Source organism: Canis lupus, chromosome 35 (genome assembly GCF_003254725.2).
Source record: "Canis lupus dingo isolate Sandy chromosome 35, ASM325472v2, whole genome shotgun sequence".
Lineage (NCBI taxonomy): Eukaryota > Metazoa > Chordata > Mammalia > Carnivora > Canidae > Canis > Canis lupus.
In genome coordinates, this window is record NC_064277.1 from 6,580,732 (window position 1) to 6,603,393 (window position 22,662).

Genomic DNA, 22,662 nt, shown 5'->3' on the forward strand with positions numbered 1-22,662 from the left:
AAAAAAAAAATATATATATATATATATATATTGATTTTTTTATCTCTCAACTGGGTTTTTAGTTTTATTCTAATATTAGCCACCTCTACAGTGAACACTAAGTTAAATTACCTACTCACTCAAAAAATGAATGCCTACTACGTGCCATACCCTAGCTGGGCTCTGGACCATAAGTACCACTGGAATAGACTTAAAGGGATTACCTTTTTAAAAATTCTTGGTCCTCCAAATGCAGTGGGTCTGCCAACTTCCACCCAACCAATCATATATCTTTTTTTTTTTTAAGATTTATTTACTTTAGAAAGAGAGATGGTGCAGAGGAGAGAGGCAGAGGAAGATGGAGAGAGAGAATCTCAAGCAGACTACTTACTGAGTGTAGATCCTAATGCGGGGCTTGATTCCACAACCCTAGATCATGACCTGACCTGAAATCAAGAGTCAGACGTTTAACCAAGCCACCCCTCAAATATCTTAAATATGTCAAATTTCTATTATTCTATTATTTCTATTATTCCTTATGTAATAAGGCAACCCTCCACGGTGGATATAGAGTCGTTTAAATTTGCTTATTTATAAGATTATTGGTCAGCTCGAAATTGTTGATACAGGTTAGGTTTAACCTGTTTATACACACATACCTCAGTACTCATGCTGGAGAATTTCAAATACAGTATAATAATATTAATCAAATGCTTACATAAATAAACATGTAACAGAATTAATACTATGAAGAGAATGTCTAAGGAGTTTAGAGAGCAATTATTGCCTTGTCTTTTAGGTCAAAGAAGTTCTTTCCAAGGAAACAAACAAAAAAGTATTTCGGGAGGGTAGCAACACGTGCAAAGATCTAGAGATAGGAGAATGTTTGCTCACTGAAGGGAGATGCCCATCATGGCTGGAGTGTATGTCAGGGCCAAGTCTTGTAGAACTTCAAAGGCCAGAAACTAATAATAGTTCCTATATATTCATTTTCAAACTTTTAATTATGAATACCCAATTATTAATATCCATTTTTTTAGCTGAGTATCATCTGCTTGGATAAAAGACTCTAAACCCAGGGCTCCTACAATGTGTCAGAGAGGTGTCACACCTTTAATTTCAATCATGCTACCTTCTGTGGACACGTCTGGCCCTGCATCAGTCTGAGTTACTTGGGAGGGAAGAGTGCCTGTCTTATCATCTGCCCCATGAATGGGATTGAGGGGTTTTCTGGCCATGTTGTCAGTCATGCTCTTTCCATGGAGATCTCCCCTTGAGGAGGTGAACTCAGATGAAAAGGGCTGTTGGCCCTAATGCTATGCAAGGCATAAGGCATCTGGTTGCCTTGCCATTTCCTGTTCATCACAGCGAGATATCCTTACCACTTTTCATGCCTCTGCAGTGGGACATAGAATGACCACATTCTCTACTATCCTTCCCCTTCTCATGCAAATGGTGAAATTTAATGAGAAGCATCAAAATTACCCAGAAATAAAACCCAGATGTCCACTTTAAAAAAATAAAAGACTATATCCTACTTCCTTTATGGCTAAGAGGTTGTATGATACACTGTGGACAACACAAGGTAAGCAGAATGGTCTGTTAAGGGAGAAAGTGTCAAAATAATTTCCTCCTTTCAGTTAGCCAGAAGATGGACACAATGACTGGAGACTAAACAGCCTTCTTGACTGTGAGTAAGAGCCGCATGTTGCAATACCAGCTAAAGGTAGAAAATGTCCATGTCTTAGGTATCATGTTATACAAAGTCAGCCCTGGTCTGCCCATCTCTTATTTCTCTTATGTGAGGGAGAAGAAATTTGTATCCTATTAATCCGCTGTGATTTTAGGGTTTTTTTGGTTTTTTTTTTTTTTTTTGTCCTTCATGGTTAAACATAATCTTAACTAATACGTTGTTAAGGATGTGTTAGCCTCTCTTACAAGTATTGGGAAAATAAAAAAAAGTTATGACATAATTGCCTTTCAGTTTAAAAGATAATTTTATCATGTAAAGGCTTGAAATAGGAATAGACTGGATATAGGGAGATCAACTGGGAAATTATTACAATAATTTAGGTTAAAGATGCTAGTGAATTTAGATTAAAACAGTGTCAGACAAGAAGAAAAAATGAATTTGAGATATATTTAGGAGAGAGAATCAAGAGGACTTGGTTACTGATCGTTGTAGGGAGTGAAGAAAAAGGAGGTGTTAAGGATGACTTCAGTCTTTCTAAGATGAGCAATGGGTGGGTTGAGGTGCTATTTCCTGAAATGGGAAACCTGGAGGAAGAACAGTCTTAAGAGAAAGATCAAGAGTTTAATTTTGGACTGAACAAGTCTGAAATGGCTGAGGCTATGGCAAGTTTGCAGTTGGAAAGGAAGAAATGGAGACCAGAAGATAGGTTTAGGTTGGATTCACAAATTTGTGTAGTGGGATGCTGTGGATGAACACTTAAAATTCAAGGGGATTTTGGCTGATGCTTTTATATCTCTGATCCAGGGCTATGCTTTATAAACTGAAGATTATGATCCCTTAGTGGTTCATGAAATCAAATTTTTTTTACCTCATTGGCTTTATTTTTTTAAATGACATAGAATTTAAAAATCATGATATACTACTAATAGTAAGTATAATTTAAAGAAAAGTTTTGTTTCCTTCTTACATATGTATATGTAGATAGACATATACATATACACACATACATACATTAACAGGGGTGGTATATATACATGTAAGCTTCTTGGGAAGATATTTTGTTCATTTTGATCACTGAGGTATATCCATTGCCTAGAATGGAATATGATTGGCATTCATTAAAACTTAGTTTAATGAATAAATAATGGACATGTACATATGTGTACATTCACTGGGTGGTGATGTAAAATCCATTTTTATCATATTTATTTTGACAATTTCAGATTTAAAGACAGTGGGAAAAGTCAGAGATTTCCCAGATATCCTTTATCCTTTCCCCAGATCCCTCAAAAGTTAACATTTAGTTTTGTTTATTTATTTTAGAGAGAGAGTGTGTGCTTGAGGAGGGGGAGGTGCAGAGGGAGAGAGAGAATCCTGAGCAGACTCCTTGTAGAGCATGGAGTCCAATGGGGACCTCGATCTCATAATCCTGAGATTATGATCTGAGTCAAAAGCAAGAGTTGGATGCCCAACGGACTGAGCTACCCAGCTGCCCCCAAAAGTTAACATTTAGCTGCATTTGCTCTCTCTCTCTCTCTGTCTCTCTATACATCATATATCTATATATATCTATAACTGTGTATCTAATATTTTTTGAACCATTCAAATGTTGCAGATATAATGCCCATTTACCACTAAATCAGGATTTGCATCTTAAAAATGGTAGTAAGTATCTTATAGAACCAATGTAATTAACATTGAAATGGTACCATTATCTACCATAGTCTAATCTGCTCCTACCTCCCCACCTTTGGGGCATAACTAGATGGTCATCTGACCTTAAAATGAGGACTATCTATGTGGTCATTAATAAATTTCTAAGATATAAGGGAAAAAATCAACCCTGAAATCTTGTATTAAATAATCTCTGAGTCCAAAGGTCAGGAAGGAAGATAATTAGATGATGGACAATTGAGGAAAACAAGAACAAATTTCCACTGCAATTAATTTATAATGATTAGAGAGAAGTGTGTGTGTGTTTGTGTGTGTGTGTGTGTGTGTGTGAATAAGTATTCTTCATATACCCCTACAATCCTCCCATGTATGCTACCAGGAACCAAATTTGCCCAGACAGGTGAAGTAGATAAAGGCTTAGTAGAGCAACTGGAGGGGTGTCGATTGCTCTACACTACTGGTGTATGAATAGTGTGTGAATATCCAATTCTAGAGATACATTCCTCTACAAACATGAACTTTAGGCCATTTTTTCCTTACATTTCCTCTTCAGAAACCCCAGCTAAAATATTCTATTCCTTCTCTATTCATTTTTAAATGCTTTGTCTAAGTTATCCCTTATACTTGAGGGCAGAAATCCCACTGTCATCTTTATAGTGCTCAGCATACCCAGCACAGTGCCTGGCATATACGAGGTGGTCAAAAAAACATACAGAGTGGGCTAAAATATAATCATGCATGGGAATGTTAGAAATCTATCACTCATGTCAAGGGCATCCAGACTAGTTTCCTCCTGTAAGGAAAGACAAGAAGGCATCTTGAGAATCCCAAATTGCCCTGAACTAACAGAATATTGACAGGATATTAAAAAGAAGTCACTAAAGTGAAAGCACCAAAGTGGTTACATCGAAACATCTTGTAAAAAAAAAAAAAAAAAAAAAAAAAAAAGAAACATCTTGTACCTGGGGTGCCTGTGTGGCTCAGTGGTTGAGTGTCTGCCTTTGGCTCAGGTCGTGATCCTGGGGTCCTGGAATCGAATCCCATATCCAGTTCCCCACAGGGAGCCTGCTTCTCCTTCTGCCTATGTCTCTGCCTCTCTCTCTGTGTCTCTCATGAATAAATTAATAAATTTTTTTAATTAATAAAATCTTAAAGAAAAAAAAGAAACATCTTGTACCTATTCCTGCTTCATTAAATAATCTTGAGCTAGTCATTTAATTTCTTCATCTCAGTTCTCTCATCCACAAATTATCAAGGTTGGATTAAAAATTCTCTAAGGTTCTTTTTCTCTTTACTCTCCTCCCTGCTTTCCTTGGGAGTGGCATGGAGGACCATTTGTTATTACCTGTCATCACATTATGCCTCTTTCTGTATGCACTGCTTCAATACTATCACTCTATTCCTTAAAACCCTGTATGATTCTCCATTAAATACAAGATCAAATTCAAGCCCCCTCAGCTAACTTTCAAGACCCTCCTTCATCTATGCACTTGGCCTACTTTTTCAGACTATTTTTCATCAGCACCCTATTTTAAACACCCATTTGCTGCCAAAATTGGTCTATTTTCATCTGCCAAATAGTCCTTTAAATTTTTTGACTTTGCACCTTTACTCAAAGTATTCTGTCCACACAGAATTTCCAAATCCAATGGTGTCATCTTGAAATCCTCCCATTCTTCAGAACCAAGTTCAACTACAACCTCTCCCACAAAGTCTTCAATAGCAAGATGTCTTTTCCCTTGAATTCTTACTGACTCTCTCATTTATATCAATACTAACACTTTCATAATGTCTTTTATTTGTGTATTCATGCTACTGATATCTCCAGAGTTGCATGCTCTTTGAGGATGGAGATCATTTCTTAGAAATTTTTGTATCTTATATAATCCTATCATAGTGACTTGCAGCAAAATGGTAGAAGAGAACCAGCTTGGTACTGTTGTAACAAGATCTTTAAAGACTTACCTCTTTACTACTTATGACAATTCTATGGAGGTACTTTATCTGTGGAAACGTAGACACGGCTAAGAGCTTAGCTAATTATTAATACCTAATAAGTGGTAGGAATTCATGCCCAGGTGTGTCTAATTCTAAAGTTTGTGATTTTGCCTACCAAAAGGCATCTAATTTATATAGTATTTGCTCAATAAGTATTGATGAGCACATGGTAAATGGCAGAGGCAGTCAGTGCTCACCAAATATTCATCCATTTGTCTGTACTTTTCAGCCCTGCTTGCAGTTAGACTGGGACCATGAGACTGGATCCTGCCAAGGAGAAGTTGGAGACCATTGCTTCAGATGGCTACAAGATAGTGGAGCACTCTTCATCATAATCAGATGGTGATGTGACAGGAATTGGACTTTAATTGGTTAAATTATAGGATTTTAAAAGTTTTGTCTGTTGTTAGTTACTCTGAAAAATAAGACTGAGCAAATGAGCACAATTAATATAATGATATGTAATTTCAAAAGAATCTCTTGCATTGATTTAGGGGTCCATTTACTTATTCCTTGACATCTTATTGCTGCTTTTAGAAAGTTCGGTTAAAATGGCTCCTGTTGGGGCACCCGGGTGGCTCAGTGGTTGAGTGTCTGTCTGCCTTTGGCTTGGGTCATGATCCCGGGGTCCTGGGATCAAGTCCTGCAGCAGGCTCCTTGTAGGGAGGCTGATTCCCTTCCCATAGAGAGCCTGCTTCTCCCTCTGCCCATGTCTCTGACTCTCTCTGTCTGTCTCTCATGAATAGATAAATAAAATCTTTGTAAAAAATTACTGCTGTTCTTGAGTAGATGCCAATGAATCTTTAGTCCTTGAGCACATGTATTGATAAATATGACCTTAGTCTTAAGTCTTAAGTCTATGTATATAGACTCTCATATATGCATTTATATAATTCTCATGTTAAAGAGCGTGACTTTTGAGCTGTATTCTATCACTAGATGTTTATTTAGTGAGGTTAGTCATTTTCCCTTTGATCCTGGATACAAACTTAGGCAGGGCATGACCTTCTGGTTACTTTTACAAAATCAAAATTCCTACAGTCATTTTAAGTCACAGTAAAGTCTCAATTTAGTAATAATGTATCATTCAACTGGTTTTTGTGACCTCTGTTCACAAAAACACAACACTCTAAACTTGATTTAAATTTGAGGTTTCTCCCTTTTCCCCAACTCAGGTCTGCTGTGGATGGGAAATCATCACTGAGAAGGGGTGGTTGTCTGGTTCCTTATTCCATTCCCTTAGCTCCCTGATCCTTCAGGGTTGGAGCCCAGGAGGGGAACAAAGGAAAGGGAGACAAAGAATGTTCTCACTTGATTGACACTGTCATGAATGGATGCAGTGTACTCTTTTGACAAAAGATTAAGCTGATTTTTATCTCTTATGAACACTTGTAAGGGTTCTTCAGAGATTCCTTCACCTATACCTGAAGAAATTCCTCCTCTATTTCCTCTAGATCAGCAGACACATCTCTGTTCTCACTTATCATTGGAAGCTCCTTTAGCCTCTGGAGTTCGGCCATTCACTTCTGATTCTTTCTGCTGAGCTGGAACTTTTAACTGGACTTTAGCTGACCCCACATTGGTTTTCCCTCTCACATGAACTGTATCCAGTCCATGGGAAACACTCATCCATCCTTAGTTCTTGCAACTCTGGAGAGATAGACCATTCCCAACCAGCAACAATCTCTTCTTTACTCAGAACTTATGTCCAGCCAATCTCCCACCTATTAGATTTTTTTTTTTTTTACTGAACTCAGATATTGGCCCAGCAAGCCCACAAATTTCAGGGGTACCTAAAAACTCTCACGGTCTCATTAACTTCCATTTGGATGTAAAATAAAGGGGAAAGCGCCTCTACTTTGAAGGGCAGACTTACAAAACTCAATGGTGCTCTCCAAAACTCTTTTCGGTAAATCTTACTTAACTCCAAAAAAGGTAACCCTTTATACAACATAGGAAGTATATGAGTTTATAACTATTATTTGGCCATCTCCTTTGGAATCCTTATGGAATCCTTGTGGAATTCCTTGTGGAATCTCCTATCTCAATGCTTCAGATACCATTTCCACTTTAATATTTAGTTAAATATACATGCTATTGCTGAGATCAAATCTAAGAAGTGGAGTTTGAGAGGGCCGGTTACTTTTTACTTTTGTACTGTTTAATTTTTTAACAAGCTTTGTGATTTCTGTTACAATAATTATTTAATGAAAATTACCCTTAGGGATAAAAATGTAACTGTTATGAATTTCAGTTTATAATGCCTGTCAGAAATGTTTACTTCCATTAATTTATTGTCAAAACAAAGTATTTTGAAAATTGGCTTAACTACAAGAAACTTTCAAGAAATAAGAGGTACAGAAAAGATATGAGTGACAGCTCCCATAAAATCATGATTTACTGCAATTTTTCTGTTACTAGAATGAGAAGGAAGCAGTTGACTGCTGACTTGGGGATCTCTGGTACAATCAGACAGCTGATTTCAAGAAGGCGGCATTTTAAATTTAAAAACTCTCATGTTTTCCATCTGAGGAAGATCTCTCATGTCACTATAAAATCTCTGGATCATGTAGCACCTGGGTGACTCAGTGGCTGAGCATCTGCCTTCAGCTCAGGGCATGATCCCGGGGTCCTGGGATTGAGTCCTGCATCCTCCTTCTGTCTGTGTCTCTGCCTCTTTCTCTGTGTGTCTCTCATGAATGAATAAATAAAATCTTTTAAAAATATCTCTGGGTCAAAGAGATCAAAATTAACAGAGTTTTATAATATAGTATAATATTTAAACAATGTATTCCTGAAGGGCAATAAAAGTCAGTTTAACTTACCCCCACCACCACTAGCATTGGTCCCCATATTAATGGGCATATAGTACAAGTTCAACAAACACTCATTATAGGGTTTTTCAAAGAGAAGCCTGGTACCATCTCTGCCACATGCCCCCAAATTGGCCTCCTGATGAGAGCCATCACAAAATCATCTGGATTTCTGATTTGTCTATTCTGTGGTTTCAACAGCCAGGGAGCTTTTTCCAGCCTCGATTCACTTGGAACAGTCCTCCTAAGGACAAATAGTCATTACCACTTCCAATTTTCTAACTTTGAGAAAAGGAGTTATTTCCTGTCCTCTTTTTATATGTGTGGGAGAAGAAATGATTAGATTCAGACACATTTTTCATAGTATTTCAAAATAAGAAAAACATGCCCCCTCTAAATTAGAATCCTAAGAACTGATTCACTGAATATGGTGAGCCACAATGACTTCATAGAGCAATTATGGGATCACAAGGAACCAGAAAACACTGCCTTAGCTGCCTCCTTCAAAATTATAAAAACCCAGGTGCTATTTTAGTACACACCCCCTGACTCTACTTCTAACACTCATCTGGAGTTGGGTGATAAATGTCTATTAAAACCACAAGGCTGTGAGTGAATATGCCTGCCTTGTGATTTCCAACCCACCCAAGCAAAGGTGACATCGGCAGACAGTGGTTGATGGGATGGTTGTTAGAATTGAGCCAACTCCCAAACACACCCAGCAATAACTCCCAGCTCTGGAGAAAAATGCCTGTCAGACTTCCAGATGGAGCTGAGCTTCAGCAACCACAGCAGAGACTGGGAGGAGGAGGGAGATGGTGAGAACTGAGTCTCCAAGGATGGGGTTCATCTGTGTCAGGACAGATGCTAGCGTGTTCCAGCAGAAGCCAAGTTCTTGAAGAGAAAAGTGTGGGCAGAGGGAGACTGTATGGAAGGGGAATGTCCTCTCTCATTGTAAGAATAGATCCACACATAGAGTAAAGCTTGCATCTTGCTGGGTCTCCTCTGAGGATCAAACAATGAAATATTGCTTCAGTGGTCTTTGGAATAATCTGGACTTGCAGGTAATTGGGTGCAGGTAATTGGATCCCAGAAGCAGATTCCAAAGTAAAGTTTCATAAGGTGTATTAGGGAGCATATATTTTTTTTTTTTTTTTTAAGATTTTTTTTTTTATTGGTGTTCAATTTACTAACATACAGAATAACACCCAGTGCCCGTCACCCATTCACTCCCACCCCCCGCCCTCCTCCCCTTCTACCACCCCTAGTTTGTTTTAGGGAGCATATTTAAAACAACCAGTAGAGGCACAAGAAAAGGAAAAAGGAAGGGAAGAAAGTTATCCCACAGAGGGTAAATTTGGCTCAGTCCTGCAGGGGGAGCTGTAGAGATAGCGCAACCACATCTCAGAGTCCAGGGGCAGGAGAATTGGTGTATTCAAACTGCTGCAACCATCATCACTCAAGGGCTGCTCTGGGGATGGGAGAGGGATGTAAGTTGCCAAGCACATATAGCTTCCAGAATGTGCAGGTGAAACAAAGTTGAAGGTGTCCTCACACCCCAAGCAACACCAATGGTCCTCAGACACCCATGCAGGTTGTCCGGAGTGAAAGCATATGGGGGACACGGTGCAAGAAAATGGCAAAGGAACCAAAAGGATGTGGGTGGAGCAGTGACAGCATCTGCTACAAGAGAGACCATCGCCTGCAAAATTTGCCTAGTGGCTTCTCCCGAAGAAAGTGTGACCTTTGTTCACAAAAACACAAGCCATCTGTGCTTATCTTTCTAACAAAGGGCCTCTGGGCTACTCATCAGAACTAGTTTTGATATAATTGCCCTGTTCCTACAGGCCTAATAAAATTTCCCCAGACTAGTCTTTCTCTCCCCACTCTTCCATATTCTTTTTTTTTTTTTTAAGATTTTCTTAAATTTTATTTGAGAGAGAGAGAGAGAGAGAGAGAGTGAACAAGCAGAGGACGTAGCAGAAGGAGAGGAAAAAGTAAGCTCTCCACTGAGAGGGGAGCCCTACGTTGGGCTCCATCCCAGGATGCTGGAATCATGACCTGAGCCAAAGGCAGAGGCTTAACTGACTAAGCCACTGAATTGCCCCCTTCTGTATTCTTTTATAGCCCTACCAGTGACCTGCACTTACCAATTCCTGTCCTCCCTTCTTCTTTTTCAATATTTCTCTTCCCTCTCTTTCTTCCCCTCCTACTTTTTCCAACAGTAACATCATTGTCTTACCTTGGGCTGCTTCTGATTCCACATAAACACAATAGTTCAGGTACCAAAAACGAGTTGATATAAAAAAATATACAATCAAAATCAGCATGCAAGTTTTTTTTTTCAGTTAAATCAATTATTCAAGGGGGAAAAAAATCTCTGGGAAACTGACAGACTAGTATTTGATTCCAAAATGTCATTTAAACTCCTTAAGTTTTAATAAGATGATTGTTTCACGATACCTATAACATCATTAAAAAAATATATACATACTGGTTAAGTACTTTGTGGTACAATTCTATTTCCAGAGCTGTTTGTTTATTTAGTGGTGGCTTTCTGTTTCAGTTGGAGGTATTACCATGTGAAAACATTTGATGAGCCTGTCTTTTTAGCCAAAGTACAACCCGAGAGTTTCAAACATACTTTGAATGTCTAATGGATACCAGCCAGAGATCAGAGATGTTTCCCCCTATGTATACTGACATGAACTTTAGAATAGTCACAACTATTTTCTGTTTTCACTAATATCTTCCCCTACTTTAAATGTGTCCCTGATAAAAATGTTGAAGGGAGAGTGAATATATTTGGAAGACCACATCACAATAGTGATAGGTCACATTATTAGCAACTCCTCCAAATTACAACCCAAAGAACTGATTTATGAAATGCAGTGAGGCTAAGGCACGGACACATCAGCCAAAAATAATGGGCTTTGTTGCCTGTCTAAGCATACTAAGATATGAAGAACCACAGAATAACTAATTTATACTTTCAACAAATTTGCTTTGCAAACCAATGGGTAAAGAGAAATATAGTTTGTGGTTTTACTTATTTCTTCACCATGCCCTAGACTTTTAGTTTGGACATATCCAAAGATTTTTTTTATCCTAACCATAGAAGTTCAGTTAAAAAAGAAATAATCAGTTGTTAACAATCTACCATTGAAAGGTACAACATAAATAAGACATAGATCTTGGCCTTTGGATTCTTATACACTAAGGAAATCAAATATACACTCATGACATAATTTGAGAGTAATGAACACCTACAAGTGAAAAATAATACTGGCAATAATCCAAAGTTGGAAAACAAATCCAGTGAAGTCAGTAAAAGAAGCAGGAAACCTTGCCTGATAATGAGACATAGTCACAGGCTAGGATGGTGTTTCTAAAGTGCCAAGCTTATATTTATTTAAGTTGGAAAGTAGGACTGGAATAGTCTCACTTTTTTTTTTTTTTACCTGAATTTACTAATTCCCTATTGTATCGGGAGTTGCCAAACTTAGAACATGGGGGGGTTTCAATGGCTTCTTATTACAAGTTTTCATAGACACTTGTTAGTATTTGCTTTGACTTTCATTTGTACAAATTCTATCTAGTGAGCAGTAATGGAGTGATGAGTAAAGGTAAATAGCCTCAAGACTCATGAAGAGGCTATGGATGGGGAGAACAAAGATGCCAAGATCAGCATGAACGTGTACCTCGTTCCCTATCTCTCACCATCCCAGGAAGAGCTGTGCTTGGGTGGGGTAATGCTGTTGGACTCCATATCTGTGCTCCAGAGGAGGGGCCTTGTCCTCCTACCTTCTTATAGAGAAGAGAGTCAAAAATAGCCTTAGTTGAGGAAAAAGCAGATGGGCCATCTGCCTGTAAGTTCCAACTGGAGGCTGAGAACATCAGCTTGTGCACCTGGAGACATTTTGCAACATTGGATTCAGGCTGCTACATGAGCAGGGAGGGGACATGGTCCCATGAAAAGCTGAGTTGAGCACAGGCTCTGCCATTGGAGAACAGGAAACCTTGATCCTGGTGAGCTCATTGCCTGGCAGTTGACCTCCAGGTACTCACTGGACAATCCTCCTTGCCTTACCACCGTAGAAAACAGGGCATCTTTATTTAAAAGAAATAGAATATATTTCACAGCTATATCACTATAGCTGTGGGGAAAGTGCTATATTCATTTTTAACCCTCAACAGCCAGCACATTGCTGGACATGCCATATGCATTCTAACAAACCTTTCCTGAATATTACATGGACCCAGCACGAGGGTCACTCTGGAGCATTTTGCTTCCTCTGCCACAGCTGATGAGCTGATACCATGCGAGACTCTGTTGTCTCTACTGCAGCAAGATAGAGTCCTCACCAGAAAGGTATTCTCTGTTGTCTTTCTATTGACAATTCTTTTCGTCACATCTCTTTGCATTTTCCCTTGGGGGAACCTAATGCTACTGCACTGGGTGTCATATATTAAAGTAATAGTGATAATAACAGCACTAGGCATTTACTGAATACTGACTGTATGTCAGGCATTGTGCTAAATGCATCACCTACATTATCTTAATTTTTCAAAGAAACCAATAAGCTGGTTATTATTGTGTCATATTTTCTATGGGGAAAAATAAGTGGGAAAGTAGAGATGTAAACCTGCACTTGTAATGAGTTTTCTATTCAGTCTTGACGTTGTCTGGCAAAGAGGGCACTGTAGAGCAAAGCATTTAATCCATAAGGATTAGTAACTCTTACCTCTTATAACTGCAATACCAAAGTTCCATTAGGGCTTGTCTTCCTTGCCCCCCAATCTATCTTCAGCGATGAGATCAAAGCTTAGTATGAAGTAGAAGCCCAATAAAATCATAAAATCAATGAGGCCTTCAAAGCTTCCTCTTCCAGAACAACAGAGGTATGTACCTCGCCTCCTGTGCAATGCTTGATAGAAGGCAAGATTGGTTAAGGAGGCAAAATCTGCTTCTAGGTCCACTCCACCTCCACTCCTTGGGAGCTTTGTCCCTCAACAGCTGCTGGTTTAGCATCCTTACTTTGCCTCTTTCAATGTTTCTTCTTAGCTAGGATGTGAAATAAAGAACAATGAACCTACAATTTAAAAAGTCTCCATAAAAAGCCCCGCACCAAAAAAAAAAAAAAAAAAAAAAAAAAAAAAAAAAAAAAAAAACCCCACACCTACTATTCGGCAGCTATGTGAATTTAAGCAAATCAGTTGAGCTTTCTTAGACTCTATTAAAGGCACTAACCCATATCTCATAGAAATGTAAAAAACAAATTATAAACTTCAAAGTCATAATGCCTGTTATATGTTATCATCACTGATTAATTATTGTAAGGGATCTATCGAACCAGCTCAAGTGAAAGTGTTTATCGGTGACAAATATTTAATGTGTGGAATGTAATCTTTTTGGTTAGATTAGAATTAGAATACTGCTAATATATTCTCACATAAATGATTATTTTTACAACCTCCCTAAATGGTAACTTAGAACACTTACAATTCTATTTTCAACCGTCCTGACTTGAATTACTTTTGTCGTGCATTTTATTTTATTTATTTTATTTTGTTATTTTTTTTAGATTCCAGTGATGTTAATATACAGTGTTATATTAGCTTCTAGGAGTACAATATATTCAACCATTCTTTGCATTGCTCCATGTTCATCATGCTACGTGTCCTCTTCTATTTCACCCATCCCCACAAGGGTGTGGATATGTTTCAGATAAACTCAAAAAGGCAACCATCAGTTCTGTTTATTTTGGTCAACTTATAGTAGTATTGCACCTCGTATCCATTAACAAACATGACATCACCCGTGAACCTAATAAGTAAAACAGATATCAAATGGTTTCACCCACCTCTGAAGGGGCTTCATGAAGGCATCTAGAGTCAAGAGAAACCATACAGCTCTGGGAAATTTAGCCCATTCAACAGAAATTACTTGTCCCTACCACCACCTTTCCCCACACATACACTCTGAAAAAGATGATGTCAAATAAACAGAAGTTTTCTTTGACTAATTCAAGCTCTGTAAATAATCTCAAAAGACACACTGGAAATTTAGGAGAAGGAAAAAATGTGTTTCCTTATTTTTTACTTCTCCAATAAAACAGAAAAACTCCTGCTTTGCTTGGCGGGGACTGGAACAAATCTCACTGCACACCCAAGAGAGCCCTGAGTGATGAATATTTAACACACGGGTCAGCTGTAAACAGCTGTAACTCCCTGGTGAATCACTTGTTTCAGACACCCAAGCAATCTCGTCATTGAGGTCCCGCCTACAGGTCATTGGGCTTCTCACCTTTCAACATGAAGTTGTTTGTTTACACCCTCCTTCATATTCAGACTTTTTGCCCACATAGCACAGAGGGTGATAGATGGCACTTGATTTCGTTTGCTTCTACTGATCTTACTCATCCACACTCACATTCCCTCTCTTTCGGCTGCAATCATAGTTGCTCTTCATCCACTGCACACACCACTGCTCTTTTCTAATATTCTCGCTAGTCTGTGTGCCCCCCAACTCTACATGGGCCCCAATTTGTCTTATAAATAAGGAAATTAAACTGCATTCCCTACTTCCAGCAGATTTTGCTTCCAGGGTTTGTTACTCAAGGCATCTTATTCAGATCTACCTCAAGCCTATGTCCCCAAGTCACACTGCTCCTGATACAGCTGATGAAGGCCACCTTGGCAAAGTGGTATGTGAGTAGCAAAATCACACAGATGAGTTAGCGTTGTTGGAACCAATTCTAGTGGAGAACTCCAGAGAACTGCATGTGCGTTTTTAAAAAAGATTAATTGATGATTGATTGATTGAAGAGACAGAGAGCACAAGGGGTGGGGAATGGCAGAGGGAGAGAAAGAAGCTGACTCTCCGCTGTGTGAGGAGCCCAACTTGGGACTCAATCCCAGAACTCTGGGATCATGACCTGAGCTGAAGACAGATGCTTAACCAACTGAACCACCCAAGTGCCCCATGCATGTGCATTTTTAGGGGGAGGCCACATCTAGATGCCCACCATCCCCCTACTCCTATAAAAGAAGGAAGAGTTCACAAAGACCAAGTGAATACCAATTGAGATCGCTTGTTGCCTGGCATTCAAAATGAGGAAGAAATCCTCAAGATAAAAGCTAAGAGTGTTTAGCAAAGGCATAATAGTCTAAAAACCTCAGGGACGCAACAAAATATGTTGGCCCTCCATTTGGAAGACTTGGAAAGAAACTCGAGGCCAGTGAATCCTACTCTGGGCCCTTCACTCCAGAGCAGCTATCTCATTTTGAAGACCCTCCCATGGGCGGGGGGGGGGGGGGGAGGAGGAGAGAAGTTCAGTTATTTATACAGTAGCTCCATAAGTAACATTTGTGCTAAGCAACGTTAATATTGACATGCTGCTCTTATTCTGTAGTCAGCCTATTTCTTCCTAAAAGCTAATCCAGTGGTATTTAAGAAAAGTCACTCAGTACATTCTCCCTTTAAATCCAACCTTAATATCGTGTGTTACATTTATTCTCCTTTCTTTCTGTTTTCCTCAAAAGATATGGGGCCCATTTTATCACCCATGACTTCTTTTTAAAGTATCACAAATCATAACACTGGTCTCTCTCCAGTTCCTCCTTCTTTTAGTTTAGTTGCTCAAATCCTTGATTCTTCTATGAGCCTTTTTTCTCCTACCTTATTCCCACCTTCCCACCTTCACTTCCTGGATTCTGTACAATCTCTATGACACCATTATGCAATGACCAGGGGCCAACAGAACATTTTGGTAATTTCTGGCTAATTTGGAAACCATGGGAGTCTGCCTCGGGTTGCTAAATTCTTCATTCCTTATTCCTTCCTTGGACACTCCTTGGTTTTTCTAAAAGTTGCACAACATTGCTGATTCACATTCAGTTATTCAGTGTGCAGACACCAAACAGCAAATGACATTTCTATTGGCTTCACATAAGGAGAGTGAGCTTCCTTGCAGAACAGTGATAGGGGTGAGGCTTTACCTCCAAATGCCAACTGCCTCCTTATTCTCTACTGACAAACTGACTCTCAAGAAAAGATTCAAAACTCCTTCATAAATTCACAACACTACAGTGTTGCCTATCTTTGAGTGAGTCACATTTTTACAGGGTCCAAAGCTTTCAACTAAAGAAATGTGCCCCCTACAACAGAAGTGCTTGGAAAACAAAATGAGCAGGCCTTTCCCCTAAGTTCATGCCAACTTTTCCTCCACATTACGCCTCTTTTACCAAGTGTTCACTTTGTTTCAAACTCTTTAAATGACTTCACAAAACTGCACTGGACCTTATAGAAAGCCACTATCAGTATGAATATTCTTTTTGCTCTACCTCTGCCCTCCTTAGCTTTCCTGGTCTCAGGACTTCATATGGAGTTGATTTTTTCTGAAAATGCCCCCAATTCTCTACCTCTCCTTGTATTCATATTCTTTGCAGCGGGACTTTGCAATTTCTCCCATCAAGAAATGAAGTTTAGTCCCTCACTCCCTGAATCAGGACTGGTCTTGAGACTGCCTTTGCAGCAGAAATGACAGTGTGCAAGCCTAAATCTCAAGAGGACTTGCATGCTTTTGCTCACTCTTGAAACCCCCCATCTACTATGAGAATAAGCTTCTGCAAGATGAAAGACAACATGGAACAGGACTGAATTATTCCAGCTGAAGCTACCCAGACCAACCACCTCCCATCCAAACTTCCCACATAGCTATAGACACAGGAATGAGTCCAGCCAGGATCAGCCAAGTCTGGTCCTAATTGGTGGAGATGTTCAGCTGCCCCATGGATTCACAAGAAATAAGAAAGGGTTATTATTTTAACCCACTAAGTTTTGGGGTGATTTGTTATACAAAGTGGCTAATGGATACACAGCCCATACTCTGGTTCCAATTCTCTGAGTTTCACTGTAATAAATGAGGCTTTCTCTCCCATATTTGACCCCTGGCACTACTGAAGAATACAACAACTCTAACTACTGGTTTCCTGCTCTATAATTTTGGATAAAATGTACATCACTGTGCATCCACTACTCTCAATGCCTTCCTCATAGGGAAAGGACTCAGACACTCAGACCAGATGAGTACTTACCACCCCCCCTCTATGGCCCCTGTGAAGCTGCTCTTCTTTCTGCATCTATTCCTCCTGGGAATATCACCTCCCCACTACTTAATCAGTCGTGTATGCTACAACTGAGGAATAACCCAAGGCTCCTTTTCCCTCATCCCTTTGAGACCACATCCTTCCATTTATTATACCTCCATGCCACCTTTCAAAGCCATTCCCTCCATCTCCTGCACCTCCACTCCCAGGAGGGCTCCAACCACTAGCAATCATAACTACATGCCAGGTTCCCACGAAGGATTTGCTGAGTGACTCTCAAGGATGGGCAATTCACCAACTCACAACTTTCTCTGATCAGATCATCAAAGAAAAGTTTGTGAAATACAATTATTTTATATCTCCCTTTGTATCCTCCCCAATCAATAATAACTTTGGTAAGATCATCTTTTGTTGCCATTGGGCTCTCTTTTTAATAGTGGGTCCCATGATGAAAAGTCTAAATATCTGCAGGCTTTATTAATTTTTATTATAAATAACAATGAGTTGAATACATTTGGGCTTGACAGGAACATTACACAGGAATCAAATGTAAGAAAGAGGGCTAATCTTTCTGTCAGTCCTAATGTCCAATGTCCTAGTTTCCTATGTTTTTCATGTTTAACTTAAACAGCTCAAAATCATGTGATTAATGGCATTTGGCTTCCCATTACCTGCTCGTACCATTCCCGTTACCTGCTCCCTCATCCTTGCCCTGGCCATAGTCTTATAGGTACATGATGATGGTTGCACAGGACAAGCTTCAGACAGAAGGGATTGTATTGTGCAGGTGGCTGGGTGGGTAGCACCCTGGACGTAAAAACACTGCTTCTTCCTGACACTTCAAATCCTGCCAGATGGATCTAGGACCAGCAAGATGCCAGAGGGAGGCTGGTCTAGTGCTTGAGGTTCATAACTTATACACTGAAGCACTGCCCATCCTCCTCCTCTCTGCAAGGTGGTTACTGACTACTATAATCAGGCCTTCACCTTGGAAGCAGACCACAGGAATTTCAGCCCTGGTTGGGAAACAAACAGTGATTATCCCAAACCGACTCTGTAGGATATGCCTAAATCTGGATGTGAGTGATTTTTGTAACACAAAACATCTGAATTATCTTGGCACTGAGGAAACAGTGACCGCAGGGCAATGCCTAAGCAAGTGGTACACAAAATGAAGACGCTTGGCCACTGGCTGAGGCACAGGAGTAAGCTCCCAGCCCCAGACCCACAGAGCTTGAAAAGTTGCTGTCCTCATTTTCCCATGCTTGGAGGTGAAGATTCTCCTCCCCTCCCCCAAATCCTGATTTTTCCATAGCACTGCAGAGATTACTCAGACTTTTCACATATATTTTTTTTCAATCATTCCCATGACAATATTGCAGCTTAAGTACAATTATTATTTTTCCCATTTTATGAATGGAGAAAATAAGACTAAGGTCAGGTAATAAATTGTCCAATATTACATGTTTTTCCATCTTATATTCATTTTCTTTTGGCCTGGAAAAAACCTAGCTAAGTAGGCTGCATTAGCATCCCTTGAAAGAGTAGGAAATAGAGGCAGAGAGGTCACTGTGAAGTGATTTGTCCAAAGTTGCATATCTAGCAAGTGTCAGAGTTTGGATTTGTCTCCAAGTTTGGTGATTCAAAGCTTGTGTTTGTTTGATTTTAGCTCACTTCCCCACATTGCCTCAACTCAACCTCCTTTGTAGCCTTTGGGAATCGAAGGATTTAGGGAAGGATCTAGAGTCAGAGCTTTATTCCCTTAACCCCCATACATAACCATTCTCTCATCTTCCTCTCTCAGGCGGAGACTGCAGCTAAACTTGTGTGCAGCTGGCTGTTAAGTTTAGTGAATCCTTCTTTTTTGACAGCAATGTAACCTGCCAAATTATCCTCTACAGGAAGGGATTGACATCTTCAAAGTGCTGGATCTGACTCTGTCATTTGAGCCCGATCCTTCCATCTTCATTGCATTAGCACTTGAGAACAGCTTTCTTAGGGGCTTTGCACTGAATGTATCTATATGCTTGAACCCTTCATCAATAACCACTTATTTGGAAAATTAAAATTTTTTATCTTTCCCTAGAAGATTCTGGTTCTTAGCTTATTACTGGTGATGAAAGTTCAAAAAAACAACAATGAATATTTGTTGAGGATCTGCTAAGTTTTTAGTCACTGTGCTAACCATTTTAATATTTATTTTATTTAATTCTCATAATAACCTAATTAGCTAACTATTGTTGTTATTTTACACATTAGGTTAAGAAACAGGAGAATTTGCCTGTGATCGTACAGCTAACAAAGTGGCAAACTTGGTATTTGAACCTGGATTTTCTTTCTTTTTTTTTCTTTTTTAAAGATTTTATTTATTCATGAGAGACACAGAGAGAGAGAGGCAGAGGGAAAAGCAGGCTCCGTGCAGGGAACCCGACGTGGGACTCGATCCCAGGTCTCCAGGATCAGGCCCTGGGCTGAAGGCGGCACTAAACTGTTGAGCCACCTGGGCTGCCCAGAACCTGGATTTTCTGATGGTAAGTCCAACTTTCAATTTTTACCCTAATCAGAAGCCATGTAATTTAGTAATAAGCATAGTTTAAGATTTTAAAAAATACTCATATTCTTTTAATCAAATTCTAAGTGTTAATTATAAAGAAATGATCAGAAGTAATCTTAAATACATATGCACAAGTTAAAATACGACAATTATTTATAATTGCACAAACTGAAAAATGTCTAACAGCAAAAATATTTAAATAGCTTCTAAATATTCATTGCTTAATACTATGTAATTCTGTTTTTGAAGATATAACATGATATTTCATCACATGAAAAAGCACCCAACCTGCAATATGCAGAAAAAAAACAGAACGAAGGTGGAACTTTATATAGGCTTCTGTTACTGAATGAGGTTTGCACATGCTCACTTCCCCATCAAGGTCATTGTTCAGGATAAAGTGTTTCTTGTTGAAATCTGAAATTTCCCAGGCAAAAAATACATCTACAGGGTTCAGATGAGGCTAGGCATCACTTGTCCAGTGTCTCAAGTCCAGAAAAAGTAAGTTAATTCTTGAAGAAAATAACATTAAACTTGTCTTGATTCAGGAAGCCACAACAGTTACAAACAAGGCTAAGAGAAAATTTTTGGATGGCATCTATGCCTCTGAAAAAGGAACAGTTCAGCAGACTGATGAATAAGATCTAAGAGCTGTCCAGCTACAGAAAGAACAAGATGCCAGATGAGTCTTAAGACCTACTTGTGATTTTTTAAGATGCAGTAAGAGCCCTCTATTGATTGGGGCGGGGGGGACTAGATATACAATATGATCTCAAATTTGTCCAAAATAAAAAATTTATACATATACAGATAAAAATTGTAAATGAATAAGACATCCTAACTTGTGAAAAAATGATAGTGAATTTTTCTTTTTTCTTTGATTTTCCTATATTTCTTAATTCTCATCAATGAGTTTCCAACATTATAGTACAATAGAAACAAAAATATATTATTTTTTAAAATTCCTACCATTATTTCAAATAAGCAGAAGTCAAGCTGGGCAAATCTAAAAATGCTGCTAGAACCACCCTTTTCTTGGCTATTCCCCAACTCAGAGAGCAAGGGAGGCAGTGTTAGAGAACATAAAGTGCCAGCTGTGTGACTTTGAATAAGTCACATCACCTCTCTGGGCCTCAGTAGGTTTTTCTGTAAAATGAGCAGCCTGGATCAGTGACCCCTGCCCCAGGCCTAAGCCCACATTCTCCCTCAGTGGCCTCTAGATAGAACTATCTTTCAACATGCAATTAGATCTGGCCTTCCCTCATGACTAGAGAGAAAAAATATTTATGAATTACTCTCCAGTTTAGAAATGGATCTCTGTCTGGGAACAAAGAATCACAAACCCCACTGGCAAATTAGAGTCCATTATCAGACACTGTAGCAGCAAGCTCAGCCTAGTGGTAATTGTATCTGCAATAATAAGGCTGTGAGGGCCACTTTAGGCCATTTGCTATGTGAATCAATCATCATTACAGTCTAGCAGTGGAGTGGACATGGAAATGAGACCCTGTTACCAATGGCCAATTAGAGCAGAGATCCATCAAGAAGCTCATGGGGATGGGGTGGGGGTGGGTGGGAAGGATAGGCAGGAACATAGCAGGTGGCTTGGGTCTCTCTATCAGTTCCCTGATATCACATGTCACCTAGGAAGATCACTCTGAAACTACCCGTGATTCTGTTTAGGGTTCCTAGTAGATCTCAGTGACTTTAAATAATACAAACTCTGCTTGACCATGACATGCTAATTTCATATAAATGTACACTCCCCAGTGGGTGTTATTTGAATTTACCCTGTGTATTGGTGTCCTAGGATTGCCATCACAAATGACCACAACATAGGTGCTGTACGACATTGTGCCTGTAGTTACCGGTACTGTATTGTACCCTTAAAAATACATCAAGAGGGACATATCACATATCCTCATGTTATCACATATCCTCATGTTACATATCACATATCCTCATGTTATGTTCTTACCAAAATAAAATTAAATTTAAAAAAAAAGAGCTTACATGGCTACACTAGACATTCTGATACATTGCTAGAAAAAAAAGTCTACATTGACAAAACCTTTTTGGAAAGTGATTTGGCAGTATGTTAATAGTCTGAAAATAGCTATACGTGTTTGACTCAGTAATTATGTTTCAGGGAATTGTTTCTTAAAAAAGAAATCTGAACTACATAAAGCCTCCATCCACAAGATGTTTATGACAGCATTGTTTATAATAGCAAGGAAAATAGATAAATTTAAACAAAAGGAGATTACTTAAGTAAACAATGTTATACCAATATAATGAAGTAGTATGTCTCCACTAAAGTAACATGAATAGTTTACAAGAAGGAGAAGAGATGCTTATGTTATAACCTTAAGTTAAACTGAGATATAGAGGGGTCTGTATAATATGTTAATATAATATGTATAATAAGACTAAGTTTTTAAGCAGCAGAAAAGAGAAGAGTTACATCAAAATGTTCATAGCAGCTCTTTTAGAAAAACTGGATAATTTTCCCTTTTCTCCTTTTTCCCCCACCTTTTTGGATTTTACAACTTCTACAATATACATAAGTTACTTTTTTAATGGGAAAAAAGATAATAAGGAAATAAAAAATGCAAACCAATGTTAGTGACAAGGCAAGCAGGATTTTTATGGAAGGGCTGAGGGAGAAAGGAAAGGGTGGTAAGATCAAAGATCTCCTAAAATCTAAGCAGGACACACTAGTTGCTTTCTCAGAGGCTCTGGCATTTGGTATTAAATTCTGAAACAGTAGATTAAACAGTAAATCTAAATTATGGGTTTGACAACGGTACATACTACACAGATGTCTCTTGAAAAATAAA

The 22,662-nt window shown here is 38.9% G+C and overlaps 2 long non-coding RNA genes across 4 annotated transcripts in view; both read left to right on the top strand.

Annotated features, from left to right (window-relative positions):
• LOC112658829 (uncharacterized) overlaps positions 1-8,039 on the top strand; it is a 67,966-nt gene extending 59,927 nt beyond the window's left edge. Inside the window, exon 3 of the long non-coding RNA XR_003135992.3 lies at positions 5,574-8,039. This is a non-coding gene — a long non-coding RNA (uncharacterized LOC112658829). The remainder of the gene's footprint in view (positions 1-5,573) is intronic.
• Positions 8,040-8,664: 625 nt separating this feature from the next.
• The window catches only part of LOC118353391 (uncharacterized), a 36,997-nt gene continuing 22,999 nt past the window's right edge, over positions 8,665-22,662 (top strand). For all 3 annotated transcript variants that reach the window (XR_007408417.1, XR_004812235.2, XR_007408416.1), the window contains exons 1-2: positions 8,665-9,221; positions 19,628-19,799. This is a non-coding gene — a long non-coding RNA (uncharacterized LOC118353391). The remainder of the gene's footprint in view (positions 9,222-19,627; positions 19,800-22,662) is intronic.